Source organism: Giraffa tippelskirchi, chromosome 4 (assembly GCF_054371585.1).
Source record: "Giraffa tippelskirchi isolate mGirTip1 chromosome 4, T2T-mGirTip1v1.2.pri, whole genome shotgun sequence".
Lineage (NCBI taxonomy): Eukaryota > Metazoa > Chordata > Mammalia > Artiodactyla > Giraffidae > Giraffa > Giraffa tippelskirchi.
The window spans coordinates 81024068-81050280 of record NC_137278.1 but is presented as its reverse complement, the minus strand read 5'-3'; the positions used below and the strand labels follow the sequence as shown (position 1 = coordinate 81050280).

Sequence of the window (26213 nt, the reverse complement as noted above, 5' to 3'; positions counted from 1 at the left end):
GTGCTTGACCTCTGTCTTGTCTCCTCAGCAACTAATGGGGACAATATCATTCAATCCACTCACCTCCTTAGGGCTATTGTAGAAACAAATCAAAACGTGATCATGTATGTGACCCTTCTTAGGCGTAAACAATTTGTGAGATAAATAGTTGTCTTCATACCCAAACAGTGAAGGGCATGAGACAGCAGGATGTGGACATTAAGAGCGCTGGCTCTGGAGTCAGACTTGATTGGGGTCAGATCATGGCTCTGGCACTTCCTGCACAGGTGACCTCAAACGAATGACTTTAGCCTCTCTGTGCCTCAGTTTTCTCATCTGTAAAAGGGAGTGATAATAATAGCCTCTGCTTCAGAGAGCTGATAATGAAGTTGATGCATGTCAAGGGCTTAGAACAGAGCCTACTGCAGAGTGAACGCTCAATACATGTTCATTATATTAAGAAGGAACACACTCCTCTGGCCAGAAGCACATTGTGTAGGCTCCCGCAGCCTTCCTGTGCACTTGGGAATGAAGCCTTGACTGGGGGGATCCTCCTCCCACAGAGGCGGGCCGGGCCCCCATTCTGCTGCACCTGCAATCTGGGGCCTCAGCAGCCCCCCCACCTGAGAGCCTCGGTCTCCCCCCAGAAGAGAAAGACCGTCATAATGGCCAGTGGCACAAACAATCATCTGGGTGGTTTATTAGTGACGTCTCAGAGGAAGCGCTTCCCCCTAGACTTCCAGGGTGTGCCCTGAGTGTGGGGGCAGGGGGAACATGAACATATACACCTCACCGAATCAGGGCGAAAAACAAGTCCAGGGCTGAGGAGCGACTCCCTGGAAAAAGTACAGAGAATTGTTTTTGCCTTAAACACCTTTAAAGAAAAGGATTGCCCAGTTCAAGAGGGAGGGGACATATGGCTGATTCATGCTGATATTTGGCAGAAACCAACAAAATTCTGTAAAGCAATTATGTTTCAATTAAAAAATAAATAAAATAAAATAAAGTTGGTCCACTTTTAACCAAAAAAAAAAGGATTGCCCAGCCTTTTCTCAGGCCTTTATATTCCTGGTTGGAGACACAGAAATCCCCCACCTTGAGTTCAAAATGAGGTGGACCTTTTAAAAGGACTTTAATTTCCAGAATTCACCCTGTTCCTCTCTGCCAAGCCCTTTACTGTGACCAGCGGTCCTTGATCCCCTGGGTGGGCAGGAAGTGGGAAGAGTGGGCACCCAGCCTCGGTGACCTTTGCTCTGCTGTTGCCGAGCGTGTGACGTGAACAAAGGAGCCCCAAACCCTGGGGGCCTGGCACAGGCTGACCACTCTGAGCGGCCCAGGGTGGGAGTCTCCACCATGCACCACTGTTTCTGCAGCAGTTCTCAGGAAAACTGCTCGGTGACCCCAAGAAGGGTCTCCTCTGGAGCTGAAGGACGGGCAAGGGGAGTCCCATTGCATTGTGAGTGGCTCTTGTGTGTTGAGTCGGTCACCAGCTGGATTGCCACACTGGCCGCAGCGTCTGTCAGTGACCTCCTTCTCTTTAATTTTTTTTTTATTAAAATCTGGTTCATGTAAGATATTATGTAAGTTACAGGTGTACAATGAAGTGATCAGTGACTGCCTTCTTGTGCAGCCAGAATGACATCTCTGGCCCCGAGTCTGGATTTCCTAACCCCCAGATGCGAGCTGCGAATGGTACCTCAGCAGTGACCAGTTATTGGTATTTGCTTAGGTGGCATGAAGACCTTTGTCCTTGAATCAGACCTGAACCAAACTGTGGACTCTGCCAACCCAGCTTGTACAGTCACCTCCTGAGTGAGTCCTAATAACTGACCCATGTGATCTGAGGTAAGCAGCACTAGAGCTCCATCAACACACAACCCCCGCAAATCTCTGGGTTAGAAAAGAAGGGCAGAGGGCTCCTGCCTTGTCAGCCTGCGGCAGGGGCCCTGACCTTTGATGGACGTCATTTTCCTTCAAGGAGGATCACTCTCTTTACACCAATAAGAGGGTGTCGGCACTGAGGTTTTCTCTGTGGAGGTCAAAATACATTCTGCAGATTTTACCTTTTCCAATGTCCAAAAAAATATTTTTTTAAATTCAGTATTTTCTGAGGCAAAGTCTATGTGAGGTATGATATTGTTATTACAAATCCCACTACACAACTAACCAAAGGCCCAGGGAATCAGAGGAGCATAATTCATTCTCTCCTTCAACAAATATTTGACCAGCATAAGACTAAAACAGGGCTTTCCAGTTGGCTCAGTGCTAAAGATTCTGCCTGTCAATGCAGGAGACGCAGGTTCGATCCCTAGATCGGGAAGATGCCCTGGAGGAGGAAATGGCAACACGCTCCAGTATTCTTGCCTGGAAAATCCCATGGACAGAGGAGCCTAGTAGGCTATAGTCCATAGGATCACAAATAGTCAGACACAGCTGAGCAACTGAGAACACACACAGCGCAAGATTAAAACAGCCTGCAAAGCAATGTGTCAAGTTCCTCTCACTAAACAAGATTTGCTGGTTCAGCAGTAGTGGTCAGAGTCCAAGTAAGACCTTTGGAGACCATAAACACAAAACCGATTAAGAAATCTCACCCTAAATATTAAAAAATAATAATACTAGATCACATTTTTTTAAGAATGAAGGGATGAAAACAAGGATCTGATTTTTCCTGTGAGGAATATTTCACTAGCAAAAGATCTCCACTCCTCTAACCCTCCTCCCTCCACCAAATTTCTAATCTGGCCTAAAGGGTGAGGGTAGAGAGGGGTTGCATTTAAGGAAGTTATTGCTTAGAAAGTGAGAGATCCTCCTCAGGGGGGAAAGAGAGACTTCCTTACACTGCAAAGTGGTCTAAAGTAGGCCATGACCATTGTAAGGCTGCTTACTGGGGGAGGGACAAGAATTCTCTGGAGGAGCTGAGCCTGATGCTGTAATCTTGGGGTAGGGAAGAGACAGCAGAATCCAATACAGGAAGTCTCTGGAAGGAACTAAGGCTGTTCCAGCCTCTGAGAGAATGATCAAAGGGAAGACATGGAGCCCAAGCAGAAAATTATCTTGATTCATCCAGGAAATTAAGGACAAAAGCAATAATTCAGTTTCCACAGAGAAGTGTGTGTGCATTCTTGGGAAAACAAGGAGGAGAAACACTGGCTTTTAAGGTCAGCTTTAGAAGATACTGGGCTTCCCTGGTGGCTCAGTGGTAAAGAATCCACCTGCCAAAGCAAGAGATGCAGGAGACCTGGGTTCCATCCCTGGGTCAGGAAGATCCCCTGGAGAAGGAAACGGCAACCCACTCCAGTATTCTTTCCTGGAGAATCTCATGGACAGAAGAACCTGACAGGCTACAGTCTATGGGGTCACAAAGAGTTGGACGTGACTTAGCCACTGAGCACGTACACATGCACTTAGAAGATACCATATTCACAAGTCAGGGCTAGGTAAGCAGAGAGGAGCAGAGATCAGAAAGGTTTGGAGATAACAGTAATATTTTTGGTTAATACAGGTTGAGCCTTCTGACCTCCAAATCCTGCAGTCTTAGATGTACCATCCCCTGAGATTCATCCTCACTTGGTTGTGTACCAGGATGCTGGGTACGTCGACGCTGTGTGGGAGGGACTCCATGGGAGCCCAAAGGGAAAAAGTTTGTGAATCCCAGGGCACCGCTTTACAAAAGCCATTTCTCCTCAACCTTGGATAGTTCTACAAAGGGCAAAGAGAAGTGTCCAAAGAAGTTCTATTTGCAACTGCCTTGAGGTTTTCACCCAGTACTTTTTGTCTAATTGAACCCACATCTCCTGCATTGGCAGGCGGATTCTTTACCACTGAGCAGTGAGCAAAGCTCAGTATCTTCTAGAGTTGACCTTAAAAGCCAATGTTACTCCCTCTTGTTTTTCTAAGAACACACACCCACACCTCTCTAAGGAAACTGAGTTACTGCTTTTGTCCTTTCGTTTCAATTTCTCTCTAAACAAGTTTCTTTAGCTGTTAGGAAAATAGTGGTTCTGAAAGCAGGGGTCCCTGGACCAGCAGCACCAACATCTCCTGGGGGAACTTGTTATAACCACAGACACTCGACCTGACCCTAGACCAAGAGCAGCAGAAACTGTAGGGGCGGGGCCAGCAACCTGTTCCGTTGATGGTGATACCAGCTCGTTTGAGAACTGCTCCTTAGCAGAATGAAGGCCCACTGGGCTATAAGAGACTTAAATAGTTCACCTTTTCACTACTTATCGATCTCTGTTTGGCTTTTGTATTTAAACTTTCAGTGACACGTAGCTCAAGGTTTCTGGCGTTATGCATATTGTTGAATCAACTATTCTAACTTCTCAAGGTTTCTGGCGTTATGCATATTGTTGAATCAACTATTCTAACTTCGGGGGTGAGGAGGAGGTGCCTGGGTCAAATTTGTAATTGGATCCCCTGGATCTTTCTTTTTTAGGCTGGGGAAGTGCAGCAAAGTAAAAAAAGAGCTGTGGCTGCATTTGGCTCCCTCTGAGCTGTCTGGATTGGCCAGGCAACGGAAAAGTGTCCTTAAGACCTGCAGCAGTTTGTTCCTTCCCTTTGGAAACCAGAACTCAGAGGACAGCACGAGACAGGCAGCAACTGTTCAGATGGCTTACACGCTGCCCCGGGTCCTTTTCATCTTTCAGGTTCATTTATGCTAGCACTTCTCAACATCGCCCTCCCCCCCCCCCCCCAGTCAATCCCCAGGGAAAATGGAATTTTATCACCCTGGACACTCAGCTCTACCCTCATCCTTTCTACCTTTCTACCCTCACCCTTTCTACCCCCGCCACACATTCCATCTGGCTCTCTGTGTGTGTGTTCTGGGCCTGCCAGAACATTCCAAGACAGAGGCGATTGCTTCCTGCCTGGCTCACGTTGTCAAGCAAGATACGTGAGGCCAGAGACAGGTATCTGTCAGGGAGGCCAGATGTATGATGCTGGCAACCTGGCACAAGGAGAAGCGGAGGCCGCAGGGGTTTCTGTGTTACGCCTGGAGCTAGCTAACCAGGAAGGTTGTTCCATAAGGAAGCATGTGGGTTCGAGCACAGCTCTGCACTTGTTGCTGATCAGTGCGCTGCCTGTCAGTTGTGCAGGCCCACTGAGCTGTCAGATGCGGACAGACGCAATCGAGAAGGGTCGGTTCTGTTTAGCAAAAGCTTTTACTGAACCCTGGACTCTGTTAGGTGCTGGGAAACCTGAACTAAGTAAACCAGAGTCCATGCTCCCAAGGAGCTCATGGTCAAGAAGAGGAACGTGGGCCAGTAAACAGTCATTTACAGTCCACGTGAAAAGACAAGGAAACTATCTCCACTGGACAAAACTCCTGCAGCAATGCTCTGAAAGTTGAGTCAGGCAGATGTGGTGGTATTTTCCAGAAGGGTGTTCCAGGCAGAGAGAACAGTATGTACAAAAGCAACGTGCCCTAACTCTGAAACAGTCACATTAAAGCTCAGGTTCAAATGCCAGGAACAGTGTTAGGAACATGGCCTCCTTCTGATGGGGCCAAAATCCAAGCCAGACAACCAGAGAGAGGAGGCAGGCCCGCTGCTGCCAGGCAGACTCTGTGCAGACCCTGATGGCCCCAAGTAGGAAGAGTGGGGCTGCTCTGCAAGAAGAAAGTGTGGGAGCTGGAGCCCGGGGACGTCTTAAACCCCTTATGTATCCGGGAGGTTATGAACCAGGATAAAAGGGAGAATCTAGGTGTGCAGAACTGAAATCTGCCCCTCTGTACCCGACAGGAGGTTTAATAAGAGCCCTGGGGGTGGGGAGCAGAGGGGACACAAGAATGGAGGTGTGTTCTGTTCTGTGTCTTTACCAAAAAGAGATTTTCCCTCCAAGATCAGGTCCTCAGCTCCCCCCACAGAGTCACTCTCTGTGGGTTATCTCATGGGGCCCAGGACTTCTGCCACCGTGGACAACCCCCAGCTCCAGGCCAGTCTCTCTCCTGGCAGACAACTGCTCACTGGACATCTTCACCTTGACACTCACGTACACTCCAACTTAACGCCATTACGTGTCCCAAACTGAGCATCTCATCACTATCCCAGGATTCCTCCCTCCAGCCCTCCCCAGTGGACTCTAGCTCAAGGGACAGGACTTCAGTTCACCTTAATGCCTCACCCAGAAATCCCCAGGAGATCTTTCTCTCCTCTTCTCTCTCTAATCAAATTATTTACTAAATCTTTTTTTTTTTTTTGGCCCTGCCATGCAGCATATGGGATCTTAGTTCCCTACCCAAAGATCAAACCCTTGCCCTGAGCCTTAGAAGTACAGAGTCTTCAAACTACTGGACCATCAGGGAAGTCCCTGCTTAATCATTCTTGAACCTATTCACCTTATATTAGTTTCCTATGGCTGTATTTTTGCGTACAAGTCCCTTCAATCGTGTCCAACTCTCTGTGACGCTATGGACTGTAGCCCACCAGGCTCCTCTGTTTCGGCAGCTCATGGGATTCTCCATGCAAGAATACTGAAGTGGGTTGCTATGCCCTCTTGCAGCGGATCGTCCCAACCCAAGGATCGAACCCACATCTCTTATGTCTCCTGCATTGGCAGGCAGGTTCTTAACCACTAGCACCAGCTGGAAAGCCCTTCCTATGGCTACTGTAACAAATCACTACAAACTCAGTGCCTTAAAACAACATAAATTAATTATCTTGCAGTTCTGGAGGTGAGAAGTGGAAAATGGGTCTCACTGAGCTAAAGTCAGTGTGTCAGCAGGGCTGTGGTTCCTTCCAGAGGCTTTAGGGGGGAATCAATTCCCTTGATATTTTCCATCTGCCTGCATTCCTTGACTCTTGACCCCTTCCTCCATCCTGAAAGACAGGAGCACAGCATCTTCAGCTCTCTTTGACTTTGATGAAATGCCTTCCTCTATCTTTCAAGAATTCTTGTGATTATCCTGAGCCCATCCAGATAATCCAGGATAATCTCCTCATCTCAAAATCCTGAATTTAATCACACCTGGAAAGTCCCTTTTGCCTTATAAGGTATCACAGGTTCTGAAGATTAGGAAATGGACCTCTGTAGGCCATTACTCTGCCTACCACACTCTTCCTCCTATCCCAATACCACTGCACCAGCATCTCTCATCCAGCTCCAATGGGTACCAGCACCCTGCTCTTATTCGAGCCAGTCCTTGTGTCATCCTTTTATAACTGCCTGATCACAGGCCTGTCTCCTTTGAGCTTTACCTGCTGTGAGGACAAGGTTGGAATCTTGTGACATGTATGTTGGTGCAGCCACTATGGAAAACAGTGTGGAGGTTTCTCATAAAACCAAAAATAGACTATATGATCCAGCAATCCCACTCCTGGTCAAATATCCAGATAAAACTATAATTCAAAAAGATACATGCACTCCTGTGTGTTCATAGCAGCACTACTCACAATAGCCAGGACGTGGAAACAACCTAAATGTCCACCAACAGATGAGTGGACAAAGAAGATGTAGTATGTATATACGATGGAATTTTACTCAATCATTAAGAAAAGAATGAAATAATGCCATTTGCAGCAACATGGATGGAACTAGAGACTATTGTACTAAGTGAAATAAGTCATAAAGAGAAAGAAAAGTACCATATAATATCACTTATATGTGGAATCTAAAGTACAGCACAAATGAACTTACCTACAAAACAGAAACAGACTCACAGACATAGGGAACAGACTTGTAGTTGCCAAGGGGGAGGAGGAGTAGAGGAAGGATGGACTGGGAGCTTAGGACTAGCAGATGCAAACTATTACATATAGAATGGATAAACAATAAGGTCCTATTATATAGCACAGGGAACTATATTCAACAGAAGCAGAAGATATTAAGAAGAGGTGGCAAGAATACACAGAAGAACTATACAAAAAAGATCTTCATGACCCAGATAATCACGATGATATGACCACTCACCTAGAGTCAGACATCCTGGAATATGAAGTCAAGTGGGCCTTAGGAAGCATCACTATGAACAAAGCTAGTGGAGGTGATGGAATTCCAGTTGAATATTTCAAATCCTAAAAGATGATGCTGTGAATGTGCTGCACTCAATATGCCAGCAAATATGGAAAACTCAGCAGTAGCCATAGGACTGGAAAAGGTCAGTTTTCATTCTGATCCCAAAGAAAGGCAATGCCAAAGAATGCTCAAACTACCACACAATTGCACTCATCTCAGACGCTAGGAAAGTAATGCTCAAAATTCTCCAAGCCAGGCTTCAACAGTACATGAACTGTGAACTTGCAGATGTTCAAGCTGGATTTAGAAAAGGCAGAGGAACCAGAGATCAAGTTGCCAACATCTGTTGGATCATAGAAAAAGCAAGAGAGTTCCAGAAAAACATCTACTTCTACTTCATTGACTATGCCAAAGCCTTTGACTGTGGGGATCACAATAAACTGTGGAAAATTCTGAAAAAGATGGGAATACCAGACCACCTGACCTGCCTCTTGAGAAATCTGTATACAGGTCACGAAGCAACCGTTAAAAATGGACGTGGAACAACAGACTGGTTCCAAATAGGGAAAGGAGTACGTCAAGGCTGTATATTGTCACCCTGCTTATTTAACTTATATGCTGCTGCTGCTGCTGCTGCTAAGTCACTTCAGTCGTGTCTGACTCTGTGCGACCCCATAGACGGCAGCTCACCAGGCTCCGCCGTCCCTGGGATTCTCCAGGCAAGAATAGTGGAGTGGGTTGCCATTTCCTTCTCCAGCGCATGAAAGGAAAAAGTGGAAGTGAAGTTGCTCAGTGATGTCTGACTCTTAGCCACCCCATGGACTGTAGCCTACCAGGCTCCTCTGTCCATGGGATTTTCCAGGCAAGAGTACTGGAGTGGGGTGCTATTGCCTTCTCCGAACTTATATGCAGAGTACATCAAGAGAAATGCTGGGCTGGATGAAGCACAAGATGGAATCAAGATTGCTGGGAGAAACATCAATAACCTCAGATATGCAGATGATATCACCCTTATGGCAGAAAGCAAAGAGGAACTAAAGAGCCTCTTGATAAAAGTGAAAGAGGAGAGTGAAAAAGCTGGCTTGAAACTCAACATTCAGAAAACTAAGACCATGGCATCTGGTCCTATCAATTCATGGAAAATAGATGGGGAAATGATGGAAACAGTGAGAAACTATTTTCTTGGGCTCCAAAACCACTGCAGATGGTGACTGCAGCTATGAAATTAAAAGACGCTTGCTCCTTGGTAGAAAAGCTATGACAAACCTAGACAGCATATTAAAAAGCAGAGACATTACTTTGCCCACAAAGGTCCGTCTAGTCAAAGCTATGGTTTTTCCATTAGTCAAGTATGGATGTGAGAGTTGGACTATAAAAAAGCTGAGTGCCAAAGAATTGATGCTTTTGAACTGTGGTGTTGGAAAAGACTCTTGAGAGTCCCTTGGACTGCAAGGAGATCCAACCAGTCCATCCTAAAGGAGATCAGTCCTGGGTGTTCATTGGAAGGACTGATGTTGAAGCTGAAACTCCAATACCTTGGCCACCTGATGCGAAGAACTGACTCATTGGAAAAGACCCTGATGCTGGGAAAGATTGAAGGCGGGAGGAGAAGGGGACGACAGAGGATGAGATGGCTGGATGGCATCACCGACTCGATGGACATGAGTCTGGGTAAACTCTGGGAGTTGGTGATGGACAGGGAGGCCTGGTGTGCTACAGTCCATGGTGTCGCTGAGAGTCGGACACAACTGAGCGACAGAACTGAACTGATGATAAACCATAATAGAAAAGAATATTTAAAAAAGAATCAATTTGCTGTTCAGCAGAAATTAATATATTATAAATCAACTATAATTCAATTATTTTTTAATTTTTACATATAAAAGATTTCTTTAACCCTTTATTTAAAAGGATCTTCTTTTGTGTTGTCCCCCAAGTACCTGATAAGGTTCAAAGAACATTTTCTGCATTGGATTTTTAAAAATAATACTCCTTTGATTGGAAACTCTGGGCCTCAGACCTGCTCTGCTTTGCTTTCTAAGTGCTTACTAGCTATTGTGGACACAGGCGAGGAGGGACACTCTCCTAGGGGAAGGGAGGGGCTGGTAAACAGCCCAGGGCTTGTCAGTCAGTCCCAGATCAGGAAGGCAACTGGGGACAAGGCCCTGGCAGAGAGGCCCGGGAGGTTTACCAGAGCAGGCATCCAGAAGAGAGGCTCCCCCTCGCAGGTCACATCGGTGAGGCTGGACACCACAGTCTGCAATTTCATCATGGGCCAGAGCCAGATTCCTGAGACATAATAAGAATTCCGGGACAGTACACAGGAGGCAGCAGCTGGGCTGTCAGCCTCGGGCGACAGGAAAGTAGGGTCTGGGGGTGAGGGGTGGGGGGGAGGGAGGGGCAACTCCCCAGCCCTCCCAGTCCTCCCCCTTCCCCTGGCAAAGCCCCCTCCCCACGCTCTTCCTTCCCTCTGTACTCCTGAATGCCAGGCCCACTCAAGGCAGACATTTGAAAAAGTACCGCCAACTTCGAGCAACTTCAACATCTGCTGGGATCGATGAGAAAAAAAAATTGCCAACAAATGACCCTTTTCTGTGCCTGTTTTTAATAGATGAAAGATTTACAAAATTATAATTAGTTTCCTTCAGCAGTTAGTGTGGCCGAGATAAGCCACATCAAATTATTCGCCAACTTAGTTCCTGTAGACTAGAGGATAAACAAGTCCCTTTTTCTCCACCCCCTTGTGTTTCATCTTTTAGCTTTTTAAAATAAATAAAGTATACGTTGTCAGGACTTTTCACAGCCAAAAGTCAGTTTGCCACTTCCATTCCAAGCAGAAATTTTTGCTGTGGTTTACTTATTTTTATGGCTGTATGATATTCCCTAGCAATGTCCATTTCACAATGTTTTCATCCGTTTTTGTTTTGCTGGACATTTAGGTGGTTCTGGGTTCTTTTCGTCTTTTAAATAATTCTGCAGAGTATTCTTCTGTGTGTCTCCTTATGCACATGTGGGGAAGCCTAAAGATGGGTAAGCACGTCCTTATCTTGTCTAAATGAGTAACTACTATATTGTCCAAAATGGTCGCATGAATATACCCTCCCACCAATAGCACACGTGTTCTTGTTGCTCCACATCTTCCCCAATACTTCAGCAAATGTTTTTGGTTTTTACCAGTCTTACAAGTATTAAAAGTTTCTTCTGTGGCTCAGTGGAAAGAATCTGTCTGCCAAGCTGGAGAGGTAGGTTCAATCCCTGGAAGAACATCTGGAGAAGGAAATGGCAACCCACTCCAGTATTCTTGCCTGGAAAATCCCATAGACAGAGGAGCCTGGCAAGCTATCTTAGTATTAAATAGTACTGGTTTCCTGTAATTTACATTTTCCTGACTAGTGGTGAGACTGGGCATCTTTTCATGTATGTATTGACTTTTTAGATTTCTTCAGTGGATTGCTTGTTTTCATCTTTTACCTAAATTTCTCTGGAGTTGTTTCTTTTTACCTCATCGATCTGTAGTTTACCTGTTTTTATATAGACATTTGAATACCAATCTAGTTTTTTTAGATTTTTTTTTATGTGGACCATTTTTAAAGTCTTTATGGAATTTATCACTATATTGCTTGTTTCATGTTTTGGTTTTTTTGGCTGCGAGACATGTGGGATCTTAGCTCCCTGACCAAGGGCTGAACCTCCACCACTGCACTGCAAAGTGACGTCTTAACCACTGGACCACCAGGAAAGTCGCAGTCCTCTACGACTTTATAGGTTATGCCTGTTCAGGCCCTCCGAGAAGCAGACACCAAGAAGGAATTAGAAGTGAAGACAATTATTGGGATCGCAAAGAGTTGGACATGACTTAGTGACTAACATGTTAACTTTTTTTACTTTCAATGCTTCTGAAAGGTAATGGGAAAAAGCAGGAGTGGCTGGGAAGAGCCTTCAGATCCCGATGCAGATCTTGCCACCTGTGATGGGAGAGAAAAGAAAGGAGGATTGGGTAGGAAGAGACTTCATGTGCAGGGAGTTCTGAGATCTCTGTCCAGCTAATGGAGAGCCTCAGAAGAAAATTTGCCTTTTAAAGGAGACCAATGCTGGGCAAAAATGGCTCAGCTTGAGTTCCCCGACTATGCTCAGTTGGGCCAGGGAGAGCATGGTCTTGGCCTGAACACTAGTGGATCTTGAAGGTGCAGCAGCTACAGGCTGCCAGCCAATCACACACCTGCCAGGTGCCTCTCTCCTGAAGGGAGACCAAGCACCCCTTATAACTGCCCCATTGCCAACGTCTTTTCCCAGTTCATACTTGTCTATTTTTTATTTTTGCCTTATGGCGTCTTTTGATGAGAAGGAGCTTTACACTTTAATGCTGATAAATTTATCACTATTCTTTATAGTCTGTCCTTTCTGTGTTTTCAGGTATTATTGTATACTCTCTGATCCTGAGAGTTCTCTATATTTTCTCCTGGATGTCCTAAAATTCTGCTTTTGAAATTTTTCACCTCTGATTAAGTGGGTTGTGTTTGGTTTTGTTTTTCTACATGGGTTACTGAATTCCTAGTGTCATTCTTTGAATAACTCATCCTTTCTCTACAGATTTGCATGTTGTCTCTGTCATATACCAAGCCTTCACATGCACAGGAATCTGCCTGGGGGCTCTCTAGTCTGTTTCATAGGCCTATCTGTCTCCTTCTGGGCTAATACCACACCACTTTAATAGGTTTTATAAGGCAAGTCACTCATCTTGGTTTTTTTCAAAATTTCATAGGTATTTTGGCCCTTTGCTTTTTTGAAGCAAGGTTAGAATCATCTTACCAAGTTACACAAAATATCCTTTCTGGATTTTTATAATTTCTAGATTAATTTAGGGAGAATTAAAATCCTCTAACAGTGAATCTTCATATCATGAACACGCCTCATCTCTCTAGCAAAGAATACCTAAGTAAGTGAAGTTTTGCAATTTTCTTCATAGAGATTACACATATATCTCATTGGATTTATTTCTGGCCCCTCATAGCTTTTGTTTCTCTTATAAATGTTTACTTTAAAAGTTTTTGTTTCCTAACTGACTGGTCATAAAAATCCAAATTGATTTTTATACCACAAGCTTCTATTTAGCAACTTTGATGCCTTCTCTGATAAACTGAGGCTCTTTTTCACACATCTCTAGAAAATCTGGATCCTTCTGTACTCAAAGAAAACCCATCATCAGATTATCTAAGCAGACCAAGCTGGGAGAAAGGCCATTTGCTGACTCCTCTGGCTAAATGGCACCGCCTCCTTCTGGAGACCTGCCAGCAAGACGTAACTCCCAGGGAGAGTTGCTTTAGATCAAGCAAGGTTCTGGACAGAGTGGCCTAGCTTGAGGTCAGCATTACTGTTACAGAACAGAATGATCCCCAAGCAAAAGGCTCAGTGCCAACTGGGTTAGACAGGGGGCTACCGGGGTGACCTGATTAGAGGATGGCATCTCTTGATTGGCCACATCCACTCTGTCCTTCCACTCTCCCTACTTGGAGAGGCCATAGGGATATCAGAAAGCAGGCCAGGAGGAGGAGGCAGCCTGTACCATGAAAGGGAGTTAGAGCGAAGCCTGCCACTGACGACCCTTCACCCCCACGGAGCTTCCAAGCTGTTCCCCCATCAGGAACCATTCCACCTGGCCTGACTGCTGGAGGGCAATTAAGCAGCTTTGAGAGCCCAGTGTGAGGCCAGGAAAATGTTCTGTGGACCTTTCGCTTTGGGGTCATCCCTAATAGATACTGGAGTCCATGGCCATACCACCCTGAACACACCTGATCTTGTCTAAATAGATACTGGAGAAGGAAAGAGACAGAGGAAGACGTGACTCCCACTGGGTAGACACAGGCCTCTCACTGGCCCTCAGCTGTCTCCACAAAACAGTCCTGAGGTGGGTGTCTTCTACGGTCCCACTGTCTCTTCTCCCATTTCTCCATGGCCTACTTGAGTGTACAGGCTCCTGATGACTTAGTGAGAAGCCTAGGTTTTATTTCTATATCCATCTGTATCCAAACTGTGAGCCAGTGGGGCACAAAGAGAAATGGACAAATGCTAAGTCAGACAGACTTGAATTGTAGTCTCTGAGGGATCCCAGGTATGGTGCAGTCAACTTCCCTAAGCTCTGATTTTTCCCTCTGTTTGGGAAGAAGAAAGTATCTTCTTTGTAGGGTAGCTGAGATCATAGGAATCTGGAATGTTAGGTCCATGAATCAAGGCAAATTGGAAGTGGTCAAAGAGGAGATGGCAAGAGTGAACATCAACATTCTAGGAATCAGCGAACTAAGATGGACTGGAAGGGGTGAATTTAACTCAGATAACCATTATGTCTACTACTGTGGGCAGGAATCCCTTAGAAGAAATGGAGTAGCCATCATGGTCAACAAAACAGTCCAAACTGCAGTACTTGGATGCAATATCAAAAACGACAGAATGATTTCTGTTTGTTTCCAAGACAAACCATTCAATATCATAGTAATTCAAGTCTATGCCCCAACCAGTAATGCTGAAGAAGCTGAAGTTGAACGGTTCTATGAAGACCTACAAGACCTTTTAGAACTAACACCCAAAAAGGATGTCCTTTTCATTATAGGGGACTGGAATGCAAAAGTAGGAAGTCAAGAGACACCTGGAGTAACAGGCAAATTTGGCCTTGTAGTACAGAATAAAGCAGGACAAAGGCTAATAGAGTTTTGTCAAGAGAACGCACAAGAGGGTCATAGCAAACACCCTCTTCCAACAACACAAGAGAAGACTCTACACATGGACATCACCAGATGGTCAACACTGAAATCAGATTGATTGTATTCTTCACAGCCAAAGATGGAGAAGCTCTATACAGTGAGTAAAAAACAAGACAGGGAGCTGGCTGTGGCTCAGATCATGAACTCCTTATTGCCAAATTCAGACTTAAAGAAAGGGAAAACCACTAGACCATTCAGGTATGACCTAAATCAAATCCCTTATGATTATACAGTGGAAGTGAGAAGTAGATTTAAGGGACTAGATCTGATAGACAGAGTGCCTGATGAACTATGGATGGAGGTTCATGACATTGTACAGGAGACAGGGATCAAGACCATCCCCATGGAAAAGAAACGCAAAAAAGCAAAATGGCTGTCAGACGAGGCCTTACAAATAGCTGTGAAAAGAAGAGAAGCCCAAAGTAAAGGAGAAAAGGAAAGATATACCCATTTGAATGCACAGTTCCAAAGAATAGCAAGGAGAGATAAGAAAGCCTTCCTCAGCGATCAATGCAAAGAAATAGAGGAAAACAATAGAATGGGAAAGACTAGAGATCTCTTCAAGAAAATTAGAGATACCAAGGGAACATTTCATGCAAAGATGGGCTCGATAAAGGACAGAAATGGTATGGACCTAACAGAAGCAGAAGATATTAAGAAGAGGTGGCAAGAATATACAGAACAACTGTACAAAAAAGATTTTCACGACTCAGATAATCACGATGGTGTGATCACTCACACTCACCTAGAGCCAGACATCCTGGAATGTGAAGTCAAGTGGGCCTTAGAAAGCATCACTACGAACAAAGCTAGTGGAGGTGATAGAATTCCAGTTGAGGAATTCTGTTTCAAATCCTGAAAGATGATGCTGGCACTCAATATGCCAGCAAATATGGAAAACTCAGCAGTGGCCACAGGACTAGAAAAGGTCAGTTTTCATTCCAATCCCAAAGAAAGGCAATGCCAAAGAATGCTCAAACTACCACACAATTGCACCCATCTCACATGCTAGTTAAGTAATGCTCAAAATTCTCCAAGCCAGGCTCCAGCAATACATGAACCATGAACTTCCAGATGTTCAAGCTGGTTTTAGAAAAGGCAGAGGAACCAGAGATCAAATTGCCAACATCCTCTGGATCATCAAAAAAGCAAGAGAGTTCCAGAAAAACATCTATTTCTGCTTTATTGACTATGCCGAGGCCTTTGACTGTGTGGATCACAATAAACTGTGGAAAATTCTGAAAGAGACAGGAATACCAGACCACCTGACCTGCCTCTTGAGAAACCTGTATGCAGGTCAGGAAGCAACAGTTAGAACTGGACATGAAACAACAGACTGGTCCCAAATAGGAAAAGGAGTACATCAAGGCTGTATATTGTCACCCTGCTTATTTAACTTCTATGCGGAGTACATCATGAGAAACGCTGGATTGGAAGAAACACAAGCTGGAATCAAGATTGCCGGGAGAAATATCAATAACCTTAGATATGCGGATGACACCACCCTTATGGCAGAAAGTGAAGAAGAACTAAAGAGCCTCTTGATGAAAGTGAAAGAGGAGAGTGAAAAAGCTGGCTTAAAGCTCAACGTTCAGAAAACCAAGATCATGGCATCTGGTCCCATCACTTCATGGGAAATAGATGGGGAAACAGTGGAAACAGTGTCAGACTTTATTTGTGGGGGCTCCAAAATCACTGCAGATGGTGACTTCAGCCATGAAATTAAAAGACGCTTGCTCCTTTGAAGGAAAGTTATGACCCACCTAGATAGCATATTAGAAAGCAAAGACATTACTTTGCCAACAAAGGTCTGTCTAGTCAAGGCTATGGCTTTTCCAGTAGTTATGTATGGATGTGAGAGTTGGACTATAAAGAAAGCTGAGTCCCGAAGGATTGATGCTTTTGAACTGTGGTGTTGGAGAAGACTCTTGAGAGTCCCTTGGACTGCAAGGAGATCCAACCAGTCCATCCTAAAGGAGATCAATCCTGGGTGTTCATTGGAAGGATTGATGTTGAAGCTGAAACTCCAATACTTTGGCCACCTGATGCAAAGAATTGACTCATTGGAAAAGACCCTGATACTGGGAAGGATTGGGGGCAGGAGGAGAAGGGGACGACAGAGAATGAGATGGCTGGATGGCATCACCGACTCGATGGACATGAGTTTAAGTAAACTCCGGGAGTTGGTGATGGACAGGGAGGCCTGGTGTGCTGTGATTCATGGGGTTGCAAAGAGTCGGACACGACTGAGCGACTGAACTGAACTGACTGAGATCATTAGACTGAATCACATACATCACTACAGAGCAGATGCCTTATAAAGCTGTATGCTTCCTTTCAAGATCCTTTGGGAAACTGCTGAATCACTTCTCAAGTTTAAGGGGTTGTCAAATATGTGCCAATTCTCCAGGGAACCAAGAAACATGAGTTCTGCTGAAACGAGCGTTTTCAGCCTCACAACAACTGCATTAGGTAGAGTGCATGTTACAGCCACACTGTGACTGAAGGCACCAAGGCTCAGAGAAGCAGTGTGACTCCTGAAATCAGAGACAGGACGTGGCAGAGCAGAGATAAGAAGCCAAGTCCTTCCTGGAGCCTTTGCTGCCCAGGCCCCACCCGGTTATCTCCCTTCCCAGCTCCTGGCCACCAGGTCCCAGACCTCAGGTAACCCCATGGCTTTTAGCTGAGCTCCAGGGCAGACCTGACCTCTCTTTTTCAGAAGACAAGGATTTCAGTTGCCAGGAGCAACAGTTCGCTGACTCACATGACCTTTCCAGTCTCTGGTATTTCCTACAAATAAGAATCCACTAAAAGGTTATTGTTTTTCTCGCTTTTGCTTTTCCTAGGAAGTGTGTAAGGCCCAGGAGCTGGAAAGCACAATCAGATAAAGGTAGAGAGGAAAGAGAGATTAATGGGAACAAAACAGAGGCAAGAGAGGCTATTGATAGGAATCAGCAAATCATTATTTAAACAGAAAACAATTGTTCTTATTACCTGTTGCCTTTATTATAATTACCTATGCATTTGTGAGGCTTCCTGCATTTATAAGATTCTAAAGTAGAAAGTGTGTGTGTGCCCGTGTGTGTACACGTGGGTATATGCATGCCTCTCCATCTGTGTCTGTATTTAATCCTCTGCAGCACTGGGCCTGGAATCGAACACGTAAACAACTAATTTATAGAAGGAGGAAATGTGTGACCCATTTTCCCAGAAATGCCTTCTCCTCAGGCTCTCATTAGGTCTGACAGTCTTTTCATAAGAGTCTCTACCTCTTGGAGACTGGTCCTTTTTACCAGGTTAACCATTAGCAGGTCCTTCTCACTGTCAAAAGAGCAGAGCAGAGCGGAATACCATGGGAAGGGCCCTTTGACGAATTAAATGGGGAGGAAAGCTAACCCATGGAATGCGGTTATTTGTGTGATGGGAACTTGTTCCTGGGATGTAGACTGTGACTCTGGCCGCTGTAGGAAGATAAAGAATCACCCCAAGGGAGGATCTCTGAGAAGGCAAGTGTGTTGCTCACACCATCATCTATCAAGACCGATTTGACCTGGGTCTGGTTTCACAATGCAGCTTAGGCCACTGGGCAGAGCGAAACTAAGGGGCTCCTTTGTGAGTCAAGCTGATGACCCTGGTCTCATTCCTTTAGTCTCCATCGAAATTGGGCTAAACTACTAGGGACCTATGTGGAACCCAGTACAGACCAACCAAGAGGCTACTGGTGTATTTTTTGCTGATATGTCTCTTTCTTATCTGGAAAATGCCATGGACAGAGGAGCCTAGAAGGCTACAGTCCGTGGGGTCACAAAAGAGACACAACTGAGCGACTAAACAACAACAGCTGTTTATATTTACCATCTGATCATTGTTATATTCAGTCACTCAACATTAAAATATTTATCCCTGCCTTGTTACAAAAGAGAGTGAAGGTAAAACTGGTTTATTCAAAAGGTGACATTTTTAAGCTAATTCACATCTATCATCCATGGCATTCTATAATTTAATTCAACAAGTAATTATTAAATGCCACCTCTAACAGTAATGAGACAACATCAGTGAAAATATAAAGATGGGCCCACCCAAATGTACCTTGTAGTCTAAGTGCAACTGTGGACACATAAACAGGAAATTATAAGACAATTTCATGTTAACTCTCTTGTAATTCTAGTGATCATGGCTAAATAGCCTCTCTTGCTATCAGTCAGTCCTTAACTATTACAAAAATTAATGTTCATAGCTATTTATGGACTTCTCTGGCAGCTCAGTGGTAAAGAATCTGTCTGCCAATGCAGGAGAGATCCATGAGCCAGGAAGATCCCCTGGAGAAGGAAACGACGACCCTCTCTAGTATTATCGCCTGGAAAATCCCATGGACAGAGGAGCCTGGCGGGCTATAGTCCGTGGGATCATAAAAGTCAGATACAACTGAGCAACTAAACAAGAACAATAGCTGTTTATATTTTATGTACTCTATTGACACCCGATGCGAAGAACTGACTCATTTGAAAAGACCCTGATGTTAGGAAAGATTGAAGGCAGGAGGAGAAGGGGCCAACAGAGGATGAGATGATTGGATGGCATCACCGGCTCAATGGACATGGGTTTGAGTAAGCTCCAGGAATTGGTGATGGACAGGGAAGCCTGGTGTGCTGTAGTCCATGGGGTCGCAAAGAGTCAGACACGACTGAGCAACTGAACTGAGCTGAACTTGTAGCCACGCGTTACAGGAAACAAACTCACTCAGAAGGACAATGCAGATAGTGGAGTGCAGTTTATTAAATCAGTGGGCCTAAGGCAGGGTCTCCTCTTAGCCAAAGATCCCGACCAGTTTTTGTGAAAACCTTATATACCTTAAGCGTATGTGCCTAAACCCACCTCCCCAAATTCCCTGAAACTAGTCTGAACAAAGCAAAAAGAAAGATACTATCAAAGTCAACCCGTGATTCATATGCCTTAAACTTAGGTAGTTAACAGTGGACAATTATCAATAGGCTTGTGGTCATTCCCCAATAAACATAATAGAATGTATGACTATTCGGTCACACAGATAATTAGGGTACTCTTTTAGGCGATGGAGAGCCCCGGGGCCCTTCGTTCCAGGGGCCTGGTTTTCCAGTTGGTATGTTGTTTCCATAGATACTGGGCATATAGGTCAAAGTCCACAGTCCGGCCCAAGAGTCCTGCTTTCAAGATAGAGCCTGTTCTGTTTCCTCCTTCAAACTCTGATCCCGTCTCCCACTTTTAGCCTTTGCTGGCTAACAGCCTACCAGTCACAACCAGGCAGGAGCCATTAGCACAGAGTTCTCCCCTTATAAACAGAAGAACTTACAAACAAAAAAACCAATGAGAATGAATGTTAAAGGTAGTTTTAATGCAACCTGCAAGCTACACGTAAAGCACTAAAGCAGCTAAATTTGCAGAGGCTCCTCTCAGGGTCTAGTTCTATTTAGCTCAGATGAAGAAATAGCAGCTGGACCACCGACTGCCACAAGTAAGTGTAAAACCAAGACCCAGCAGCCAGTCTTCACCTCCCCAGTCAATGGGTCAGGGTCATGGACAGTATCTGTATCTTGAGCTTTAAACATTTCCTGAATGTGTTTTACTTGGTTCTCTCATTTTATCTCCTAAAGATGTCACAGTCTGTAGATGGGGAGAGAACAAGCCAAAGAAAGGTAGATGACTTCCCTCTGGTCATTCCCAACATTGTTGTCTGGGATGTAAATGAAATCCTAGGACCCAGGTTTCCCAGCACCTGGTTTCGACAGCAAAGAGAGCACTTGCTGCACCTTTTGAGAACAGAGGTAATAAGGAGCCTGGTAATGTTTGACAAAGCTCTGGCCGTTCAAGAGTTACTATTGTTATACATTTTAGCTTGAAGTGAAGAAAGGTCTCTGGTCTGGGCTGAGGGTCAATCTACTTTTTAATGCAGTGGAATGATCTAGCACAGTAATTCTCAAAGTGTGGTCCCAGGACCCCCAGCATCAGTGTGACCTGAGGATTTATCAGAAGTGCAAATCCCCCAGCCTCGCCCAAAACCAACTGGGTCAGACAGTCCGGGAAAGGAGCCCACAGTCTGTGTTTCAACAAGCTTTGGGGGGGATTCTGATGCATGCTCGAATTTAGGAATATGTACTCTAGAGCAGTGTTCCCAAATTTGGTCCTGGGACCCTTGGCCTCAGGATCTGCAAAAGGAAATTCTGGAAAAGGTGATCTGGAGGTGCAAGAAAATGAGAGAACCAAGGTTTACTCCTTCAGTCCAGCATTTCCCAAAGAGCCTGATCTTAAGTATTACTGGGGACCTCTAAATAACAGCCAATGTCCTGATCCCTATCCAGGGAATTCAGAATCAGAGTGGGAGAGAAGAGTTGAAATAGCCAGGCTCAGATTCGGACGTCCCTCAGATAAGTGTGGCTTATTTATCCAAGCTCAAGAGAATTGCTGCTCTGGGCTCCAGCAACTATTGGTTTAGTCATAGTATCCACTTCAGCCCAATACCATCAATACCTAAAGAGGGATCTGATGCCACTCCTCCATTCAGAAAATAAATACTATTCAAAACCTATTGTTTTTTTTTAGCCTGAGAAAGTGCAAAAAAAAATTAAATATAAATTTCTGGGTTAATTTTGGATGGATCAGGCAAAAAGCAGCACATAGAGACCCCTGAAGACAAAGCATTCAGCCAGGATAGAGAAAAGACTGTCAACAAACAAGAATAAAAAGAGGGAGACTAAATGGGAGGGAGGGGCAGGAAGGCAAAGGGGGAGGGGCAGAGAAGCTGAGATTTCATGGAAAACGAATAAAAGGAGATTCTGGTCCTTTAAAGCCCTGGTGGCTCAGAGGTAAAGCATCTGCCTGCAATGTGGGAGACCTGGGTTCGATCCCTGGGTCGGGAAGAACCCTGGAGAGAAAGAAATGGCAACCCACTCCTGTACTTTTGCCTGGAAAATCCCATGAATGGAGAAGCCTGGTAGGCTACAATCCATGGGGTCACAAAGAGTCAGACACGACTGAGTGACTTCACTTTCACACCCCAACTGCCGGGATCTAATGCCTGATGGCGTGAGGTGGAGCTGATGTAACAATAATAGAAATAAAGTGCACAATAAATGTAATGAGCTTGAATCACCCCAAAACCATCCCCATTCGCCCCACCTTGGTCTGTGGAAAAACTGTCTCCCTTGAAATCAGTCCCTAGTGCTAAAAAGGATGGGTACCACTGCTTTAGACTCACGGTAGGGAGACCAGCTTGGTGCTTAAAACCTGGGCTTTTGAGGCTGTTTAGTTTTAGCACCAGTTCTGTCTCTTTACAACAAGCAGTTGACTATCTTTTTGAGCCTCAGTTTCCCCGTTGATAAAGAGACTAATAATAGTGTCTCCCTTGAAGACACTTGTTCTGAGTAGCAAATACAATGAGGTGGTTGGTATTTATCCAGCTTCATCAACTGGTGTGGCCACACTGTAGTAAGAAGCACTCAGCCAATGTGAACCATTACGATTCTAACACCTCCAATTGTTGCTGGCCAAAATCTTGGCCTTCTCTGCCCACCAAAGCCGAATAAAAAATATGGAGACAGAGTTTGAAGAAAACAGAAAGGTGGCTTTTATTCTCAGTCGGCGGAGAGGGGACCACAGTAGGCTCATGCCTTAAGAACTGTGCCCCCTTCCATGAGGAGTCTAGGGGCTTATATAACGCAAGGGCTCAAAGTCAGGAGTCGGAGATGAGGAATAAATGTGATAGGATCTTGATTTCTTCCTCTTGTGTTGTTTCAAAGACAGTCATAGACTGGCATCAGTAACCCAGTAATTGAGTCTGGCAGTTTGGTGGCTCTGCCGCCTACTTTCTGATATGGAACTATAAGGGGAAGGGTGTTGTAAAGGTAAACACCAGATACGGGATGTATTTAGCATAGAGTCAAAGGAAAAATGTGAATTGTAGCTCCTGCAGAGTTAGGGGGCAGAAAAGCAAACCTGGTTACAGACATGCAGAGTTAGGAGCAGTTAAAGAAAACTAGGAATGTTCAGGCCTGCTCACTGTTCCGTTCTCTTCATCTGCTTTGTTCTCAGGAAAGGGGAAGAGAAAAATTCATTCCTCTTTTTTCCTTTTACTGCAACACTTTGGAGAAATCATTTCCAATCTAAAATCTAATTTATCACGTCTGTGTCAAGAAAAAGGCTGGACCCTTGTAGACCATCCCTGTGATAAATTCTGTTCCTGACTTACTTTAAAACCTGACCACACAGCAATAAAAGAAGTTTATCCCACTGAAGAATGGTCAGACAAGGAACCTACCACTGGGGAGGGGGGCCCAGCAGCCCTCTGGGCAAAGGGGATGTCTGAGCCTCCCATTTTGCTCAATTTAATCCCAGGTGCACCGCCTGCTTGTGGTTCAGTCAGGCTAAGCAGGTACTTCTGCTGTTCCAAAGACTAGATCCCTCCTCCTCATCTCAATTCACTACTCCAGACAAAACAAGGCAACTTGATTAGAAAAGAGACAGAGTTGACAAGAATTGTATTTTCTCTGGAAGATTTCCTACAAAGGGGCGGGCTGGTGCTCCAAGCTAGAGCAGGTTAATACATTATTGATTGGTTAATGGGTTACTCTCCGTCATTGGATCTCAAACTTGAATCTAAGATTGAGAATTTTAGATAACTACAGCTTATCTAAGAATTCCCTGGTGGTCCAGTGGGTTCAATCCCTGGTCAGAGAACTGAGGTCCCACAAGCTTAGCAGCCAAAAATTTTAAAAACTTATCAGAAAATATACACTGTCATTAAAAAGCCAAATTAAAAGATACTCTTCCTCAAGGGCTAATTATAATCGGGGCTGGAGGGAAGCAAAAAATAACATCACTAAATAGGCATCAGATTATTGGATTGTCTTTGTATGGCATACTTAATTACAGGATGGTTCCAATCACCAAACACAGTATTCAAAAATTGATTGCTTATGAGCATCATGATCATCTCATAATTTTGTTTTCAATTTATGAAGAACTTTGGTATCCAGCATCTAATGAAATCGCCCAAATGACCCACTGGCCCAAAAGTATCTCCCACTTCATGAGAAAGTTCCAACATCAGAATCACCAAGTCAGGGATGGTGTGTCTAGATCTAAACAGGGAACTCAACAGGGAACCTGGAGTACCTTCTGGTCTTCTCTCATTCAGCTTGGAAACATTCATTAAATTAGTTTGTTAACACTCTGGTGTTGAGATAGTGAGATGCAATGAAATTCTATATGTAGGACCACAGCTAAAACCAGCCCCAGGGGACAATGAGATGGGAGGAGGGGGCAGCCTGAAGATGTGGGTATAAGGGTGGTTTCTCAAGAGCAAAGGAGGAAAGGGGACACTGAAATAGGGTTACAGGGAGCTATTGGGTACCTGTTTGTATGTACCTCCATCTTGATTATCAAACAGTTGCAAGATACAAAGGAGAGGAGGAGAGGTGAGAGGAAAAACAGTCCCTGACTACTCCAGAGGGAAATCAAAGAAACATTAATGACTTGGCTCCTGACCAGCTGCGTGTGCCCTGTTAAATTCACAACAGCCTCACCTCCCCCTCTTGCATTGTCCCAGTTCTCGTCCAGTACCCAGGAAGGCACATTTTCTGTATAGGCCATTCCACAAGGAGACTGGGTCACTTAATTCTGGAAGGATGTGGTACAGGCCCATGGAGGGAGAAGACAGCTCAACCTCAGACAGAAATATGTGCCCTGACATTTGAGATGTCTTTGGCTAATTCCCTTGGAGCCTGGTGTCAGGTAACTGAGGACAAGACTATACACAGGCGCCTGTGTCCACTCCTGTTCTGTGAACAATGTCCAGCACGCTCTCTCCCAGGGGCAGCCTCCTCAGGCCTAGAAACCATTCTTGGCATAGAAACCTTGCCAGGAAACAAATATTTCTGTTGTTTGCAGACTCAAAGGAGGCTGCTGGGTGAGCCAGCGCCTCAGGGACAGCAACACGCTCAAAGGGCAGGGGGCTGATTAAAGCTTCAGAAAACAGGATGGATTGAGTTAGGGAACTCAAAACACAGAAGGCTGAGGGCTTCTGAAGATACCAAAGAAAATTTTTTTGTAGCACCTACCCATGAGTTTTGCCTGTGTTATTTAGTCATCATCACAACCAGGCGAGGGCTTCTCTGGTGGCTCAGATAGTTGAGACTCTGCCTTCAATGCAGGAGACTCGCCTTCAATCCCTGGGTGGGGAAGATTCCCTAGAGAAGAGAATGGCAACCCACTCCAATATTCTTGCCTGAGAAATCCCATAAACAGAGGAGCCTAGCAGGCTACAGGCCAAGGGGTCGCAAAGAGTCGGACACGAGGGGCTAACGCACACATACAACCAAGCAACGGTGCAAAAAGATGCTCAGAGCTAGATCACTTGCCTGAGGTCATTCAGCTAGTAGTGACAGAGCCAGAGGTCCATCAGACTTGAGATCCACGCTCTGTCCATCCCATCATGTGGCTCTCTAGGAAGAACACATTAGGGTCTGCAATTAAGGGAATAAAGGTGGCACTCAGGGATTCTCTGTTTCTTCAGCATGAGAGTGTTAGGTTACACATGAGTAGGATTGGTTACAAAGGAAATGGATTATCTCAGGAAGTTAAAGAAATCCCTTTGGAATTATTGCCCTGTCCTGAATTAGGAAAACACATGCTGAAGGGCACCGGTCGCAATTGAGAGGGAGTGCAGAGGAAAAGGAATGTTATGTGGGGTCTGAAAGTGGTTCCGGAGAGTCACAGAGGACGGTGAACCGCAGAAACCTCCCACCCCTACCCAACAGACACACACACACAATCAAAAAGATTAACTGAAAATCTGAGGGCCTTTTTTCACGTTAAGTCTCAAAGGACTGAGGCTGGGATGTCCGACAAGTGGTGAGGTGGCTGTTTTAGGCTGTTAGACTTGTCCGCCCCACCTCCCTGACCCCCAGCCCCAACATATGCCATTGCTTATTCCGACACTTGGAAGAGGAGGAGGCAAGTTTGTGCTCAGAGTCATTCGAAGCAGAAGTCAATCTGAGCCTGGGCAGTTGACCTGCCAGGCAGCTGTTGTGTGCCCATCCGTGGCGGGCCGGCTGGGTCTTGGTGTAGACCCAGGGCCCCCACACCATGGGTGCCAGCAAAGAATGGAATGATAAGGAGAAAAATCAAATGCAAATCATGACAGCTCCTTTTCCTGCAAGCTTCAGCAGCTGTAAGCAGTGTCATCACCAGAAATGAGCTCCCTGGGGAGGCGTTCTGTGTGTAACTGGATCCTCTGAAAGGCTCCCAGTCCCTGGAGACTGAAGACAGCTCACCCTCTGTCAGGAGCAGTCTGTGCGCCCAGTCACAGTGGACAGTGTCAGATCTTCAGGGCAGACCCTCTGACCAGCCCTGCCTACCTGGTGCCCCAAATGTCCTGAAGGGCTCCCATTTCCCTCTACTCACAAGTAATCTTTGCCTGCTGCTGCTGCCGCCGCTAAGTCGCTTCAGTCGTGTCCGACTCTGTGCGACCCCACAGATGGCAGCCCA

At 45.2% G+C, this 26213-nt stretch overlaps 1 pseudogene; it reads left to right on the top strand.

The window, feature by feature from the left end:
* Nucleotides 1-4915: 4915 nt before the first annotated feature.
* Nucleotides 4916-26213, top strand: part of LOC145545623 (tyrosine--tRNA ligase, mitochondrial pseudogene) — a 32640-nt pseudogene continuing 11342 nt past the window's right edge.